The following is a 6,436-nucleotide window of genomic DNA, read 5'->3' on the forward strand; positions in this document are numbered from 1 at the left end:
ACCTTTGCATGCTGTAATCTCTCAATGGAGAAGCAAGTTGTCTTACTGAATTTGGGGCATGCTCCAGAAATCTAACGCTTCTACTTCAGCATGCAGGTTTCTCTGAGACTGAGAAGGCAATTTAATACTACTTCTTTGTAATCCACAAAGTCTTACTTACGTATGTTAGTGTTTGACTGCGACATAGCTGAAAGGTGCTCACTAGACTCTAGCTAGGCTTTTAGCACCAAGTCTTGCTGGTATTTTGCTTTTGGATTACTGCTAGGCACCCACAGCAAAATCCTAAGTACTTTCATTTGGCAGTAGGGGTGCTTACTGTACTTCTGCTGTGGCTGTGCCTCAGAGCTTTGGGGAATTGGTTGTTCCAGTCTCACAGCAATACTAGCTAGAGCCACCTGCTTGTTATCTTCTGCAGAAGTAGCTTTAAGAGCAGCATTGCCGAAGTCTTCCATGCCTGAAAGTTTGCCTTTCTTAATAGGTCTGATATTGTAGTTTGAAGTAAAGAAGATACAATTGTGTAGAAGTGACAATGTAGAAGTCTGTAAGCTGAAGTGGATGATCCAGAGGTTCATCTGAGCTGTTTTAAAAAGTGAGTAGAGATTAGGAAGGACTGCTTGGAACAAGTAACATGTTTTGGACTTGGCACTGTATAAATAGCAGAATTGGAACTTAGTAAGCCAGAAGGCAGTCAGATGGCTTTATATCATGAGCAACTGTCAGGTAATGGCCAAGTTTAACTTGTGTAGCGATTTTATAGAGGAAGTGCAGAAGGAAACAAATGTTAAGCCAATGAACAGCAACTTAATAGTAAATTTGGGAAGCAAGCACTAATTGAGTTTTATTTCATACTCAGATTTGTTTTACAGGTTCAAGTTAATTAATCAATAATTACTGCTTGCGTATCAGTAACAATGTGCTAATTGTGGATGTTCCTTGTCAAACTTGTCCAGGCTGTCAGCTCTTTCTAAATGATACTTTACATGCATTGAGTGCTCTGTACAGTTAGTCTTTAAGTTTAAAACTCTGCAGTTAAAATATACAAAAACTAGTTAATAGCAAAAGCAGTATTTTAAGTGAATGTGTTTGTGTTTCACTAGGCTGGCATGTAAAGTAGAAGGTGCCATGATGACAAGATATAGTTAAAAGCCAAAGCATTAAGCTTGACAGCAGATATTAGAGGAGGAAAAACAATCTCAGAAGTAAAAACCTAACTGAACTAAATACCCCTGTATGTAGAGGTTGTTTTCCCAGTTTTTTTTGTCTGCGACTAAGTTAAATAGAATGGCTTCCTGCTTCAGTTGTTTCTAAAGTATCTTTCTCAAGTATTCTGCTCCTGGAATCTAGCTGTTAGGTGACCCTAAATGCTCAAGTTGTCAGTTTTCCCAAGAATTGGGGCTATATTGTATTTCACTCTCAAAGTTCATTTTGCCCAACACCATTCAGGCTTGTTGTACCTTGGGAATGCATTATTTAAAAACATAAAAGAATTGTAGGCCCTGTATAGTGGCCAAATGTGGGGAGGATTTCCTGATGTGGGTCTGAAAAGGCTTTGAGACAGCTCTAGCCTCTTTCATTATGTTGCAATTTCTGTAGTTCCTGCTGGTCTGCCCTCTGACAAGAAACTTCAGGGGAATGATGTACATTCTAGTGCAATGAGGTTGGGTTGTTATCCCAAAAGAATTACGAGAATCAGACATCACTACGCAAGCTGATTAAATGGTCCTGAGTAACTGCAGGTAGTAAGCACTAGAACTTTCTGTGTGTGCATTTGTTTGCTTTAGTGAAAACAGTAGACGCTGAAAACTACATGAAGAGCCTCTGATTTTTTTAAGCTACCTAAGTAGCATTTAAATGAATGTCTACTTATGTTTGTATTCTGTTGTCAAACTTCCTTTGATGGAAACTTAACTAGTGTGAAACTTAACGAAACTTAACTAGTGCAGTTCTAACTGGGTTTAGAATGCTTTAAAGCAATCTTCCCTCAAGCTAACAGATACCTTGTTCTGAAACTCATTTGCTCCAAATCACTTGTATGTTTGAGTAGTACAGACATTCAGACAGTGACACCAAAGGACAAATGGTCTATTTACATTTCTGTTGCCATAAATGTTCACCAAATTCTAAAGGGCCGTTCTGTATACTTAAAATACCGATAGCCTTTTATAGGTTGCAGTTGAAAGTATTCAGTTGCTTACTGAATCTGCTCTTAGCTGAAGTAATGGTTTGTCTGGGTCACTGATAATTACAGTGTTTTGTGTCTGGACTGTAGCTCTTGAAACAGTGAATAAACAGCAAAACTGTGTGCTTTAACTTATTGGTTACATTTATCCTTTCCAGGTCCAGAAGTGGTTATGATTATAGTTATTGAAAACATGGAAAACACTTAATCATCAAATTAGTAGATGGATTTCCATGTAGCATGAATTTTAATTGTATTTTAAGCACTATAATTGGTCTTAAGTAACACAGGAGCAGCTAGCTGGTCTGCACAAGAATTGTGGGGGCAAGTTGACAGATACAAAAGTGTGTAATAATCCTTGAAATGCCAGAATAAGGCATTAAAGATTTTTTCCATCTAACTCTACTATTTAAGGCTTCAGAGTTCCAGTATTCCCCTTGGAGTGGCTTTTGACAAAGATTTAAGGGCTTTGCCTTTATTCAACACATCTCAAATATTCAAAAAATGAAAACATAAAATATTTTTAGCCACAAACTGAAGTTCTCGTGTTTAAATCTTGTAAGTCTCCATTGAATATTGGCAAGGGATAAATTCCTGAATGTGCCTTAGGAGTTGGGAATGGCAGAGGAAGGAAAGGTCAAGTGTTTTAATTAAAAATAACCAATGGATCTAATGAGGCAAGCTATCCTTTTTTTTTTGTAGGTTTGCAGTACTACATAATCTATTCTCAAGGTTGTAATCCAAGTAAATGGAGAGGCAGTTTAGGAACTCCTTAAATGACCTTTTTTTAATTGACAGTACACAGTGAATATCGAGTGTGGGATTAGACATCTTCACCTCCATTAAGGTATATGAGCTCACAGTTCGGAGATGACTTGCTCATTTTCCAGTGCTGCCTCTAAAAATAGCAACCATCCTTTAAGATAATTTCTTCGCATAGCAAAAACAGGACCAATCCTGTGCTTGGAAGTGTTATAATGACAAGATGTTTGGGAGGCACCACTGATTGCTTATTAACTGGGAGGCAAGATGGAAAATACTGTTTATGTTGCAGAGCTGATGTGACTGGTCTGTTGCCTATTTGTGCTTTCTTTTGGACCAATTAATATGACAAAATCGTGTTTGTGCATGCATGGTGATGCTCTGCAAGGGGAGAAAAGATCAGATTACCAGAACAAGCTGTGCTTGTGCCTGTAGCAGATGTATCTAGATAGGGAAGAAAAGAATGACTTTTTTTTCTGAATAGGAAAACGTACAGGGGGTTCCTGCTCGCAATGTCCAATAAGGATTTGCAATCACTGCACCTTGAATTGCACGGAATTCAGTCTTCAACAAAATTGTCTCCTTTCCCTACTGTATTGGCCTAACAGTTCCCAGCTGGGTTTAATTTGACCTGTTTGTTTCTGCTGATCTGAGTTGTGTGCCTGCTAACTGTAGGTCAGTGCAAATTATACCTAAATTGACTAAGAACTCAGCTTTTGTAAGCCCAAGAGTTTCTGGGCAAGAAACTCCCTTTTAGTACTTAGTGTTGTTGCTGTTTTGCTTTTAACTGAGGCTGAGAGTTGTGGGTAGATGCTGGCATGGTTCACCACCTTGCCTTGTAAAAATGACTCCTGGAAACCTGGCACGGACTTCCTTGTGTAATCTTCCTTCTGACATGCTCTGGCTTGGGCTTGCATAGTTTGTGGGTGGAGGGCAATTTAGAGCACTGATGGGGTCTGAACCATTGTGGATGGAATGGTTGAATTGAGTGGAAGTCACGGTCCAGCATTGTGTATTGGAAGGGAGGGAGACCATACTTGCAAAAGTTGGGCAGGAGAGGAAGAAATTAGGGTTGGGGGGGGGGGGGGGAAGAATGCTTTTTGTTAGGGATTTTTTCACTGGTTTCTCTATCTCCCTTCTTCTCCCTCACCTTAAGCAGGAAGAAAAGTCATGGTAGAGCCTCTACCACATGCGGTAAAACCCTGTGCTGGGGATACGTCAGTCAGCTTTGTTGCCAAGAAGTGCATCTGCTCTGTCCATCCCATCTCTTCTGGGTGTAGGTAGTGAGACTGGCAAGTAAGTGGACTGGGAAACAAAGATTTTGCTGTGCACTGTTCTATTCTTCTTCAGGCAGAACTTCCGTCAATCTGAGTAACTGGTTTTTTTCCACCTCTGTCCTGACAGATTATCTACCCTGTGAGATATGAGATCTGAGATCTTTCTTGTCTCTATTCCCAAAACAAGTGTCCATACCTTCCTTGGAGCAAGCACCTCCAATACAGCCTTGATTCTCTTCGCATTCCTCTCTCACTTTATATGTTTTTGGTTACAACTGTCATCTCCTGATTGTATTTCTGTTGCTCCTAAATGTTATTTTTTTTGATGTTTGACAATCCCTTCCCTCCTCTCAGGTGAGGGTTGAGTTTTAAAAAGATGGTTCCTCTTGAAGGGGATTAAAGGTGCTTCTTGATTGCCAGATTGGTGTCTCCATAACATTCAAGGCCTCAGCTAGGCTAGGGAGGTGGAGAAGCCTTCTTGGGAAGGAAGCCAACTGCCTCCCACGTTGGATGAAGCATCACTGAACCAGGCCCTTCCCTTCAAGCTTATTTAGTAAATGATTTGAGTCGCTGAATTAGGAAGCCTAAGATTCTGCTGTTGAGGTGTTACATGTAATTTAGTTCAGTCTCCTCCAGAAATTAAGTTAACCTTACTGATCCTGACCTCAATCAACAGGAAACGCACATCTTTAGTGTTCGCGTCTTCTGTGTTTGCTTATTGGGGCAGTGACAGTAAAGGTTAGAACTTCCTTGTCTTGCATCTCTGGTGTGACTGTTGGTTACTTAACCTCTCTGAGGATAAGCATATATTGCAAGAGCACGGAGAGGATTGATTGGTGTTTGCACAGCATTTTAAAGTTATAAAATGGGATGTGTTAAGAGCAGCGTCATTGACAGGATCTGTTTGCAGGTCTGGCTGATCACCAGCAGTTGCATTAGGTCTTGTTAGGGGGCTCTGCAAGAAACAGAATTCAAAGACTTCTCTTTTTGTATTATTCAAATTCTTATAAACTAGGAGAATTTAAAACACGTGCATAAGCATACATATACCTATTGTTCAAGACAGTCCTTTGAAGGAGTTGTGTACCCTAATACCTAGATTGAGTTTCTGGTGAATTTATGTGGATATTCACATGTTGGGATTTGTATAGAGGAAGATGTATATAACTAGATCCAAAATATGGGACTGGGAGAGGGTATCACTCAAGACAGGGAATGGGTGCAGAATGCCTTTCTACATTCAACTTTTGATAGGTTTTCTGCAACAGTAAGCAAGTCTGACGTTGCCTGCCTTGAGGAAGACAAATTTTCAGTTGTCTCAGATACGGGCAACTTCAGTCTATATTTCAGGTGTCTCTTGCTTATTGCTGAAGTACAGGGCACACAGCTTTTGAAGGTGTCTTAGACTGATGTATTATCTCCAAAACTTTTTCACAAAGGAGGTAAACCTGTGGCAAACTAGTAAGTAAGCAAAAAGGGAAAAAGAGATACCAGCTAGAGAAAAAGGTCCGTTCTCATCAGTTTCACATTTACTGGTTAATTGCTTTTGAAGACAAAACTCAGATCAGTTGCTAGTGATGTTACTGAAAGAACTAGCAAGGAGAGAACAAACTTATGAAAAAAAGGTTTGTAACTTAAGGCCGTAATATATACATTCCCACTTTCTGGGCTGTTATAAACTTAGCATGTAGCATGATATCATCCAGTGTGTTTGAGGCCTATAGGAAACAAATGTTACATAATGGTGCATGAACCTATTTCATTATGATTATCTCTTAAATATAGCACTTAAATTTAATAATCACTTTACTGGCTAAACCTGTAATGGAATAATTTGTTCTCTACATGCAAGCTGAAGTTTGGTTATGTGTTCTGACCTTGTTCTCTGTGACAATGTTACAGCTGCTGTGATTCATTTCCATCAGAAAAGGGAAAATGTTATTTCTCTGATCTCTCTGGTTGTTCTGGGACCCAAGCCTAATAATTATCATTTCTACTCAACCCTGTTTTAGTACTTCTGACAGGTGACTTGAAAGACCTAATGACTCTGGGCTGTTTGTGGGATCTGTTATTAACAGAGGAACTGAAAGCATAATGTCATAGATAAATATTTGCAGATAAGCTTAAGAACTAAAAATCTTCTGCTGATGTGTGTTTGGAATTTTGCTAGTGCATCAGATTAATGTTAAATGTTGGGGTTTGACTGCTTAATTCTGTT

The sequence above is a fragment of the Anser anser genome (genome assembly GCF_964211835.1).
Source record: "Anser anser genome assembly, chromosome: 12".
NCBI classification, from domain to species: domain Eukaryota; kingdom Metazoa; phylum Chordata; class Aves; order Anseriformes; family Anatidae; genus Anser; species Anser anser.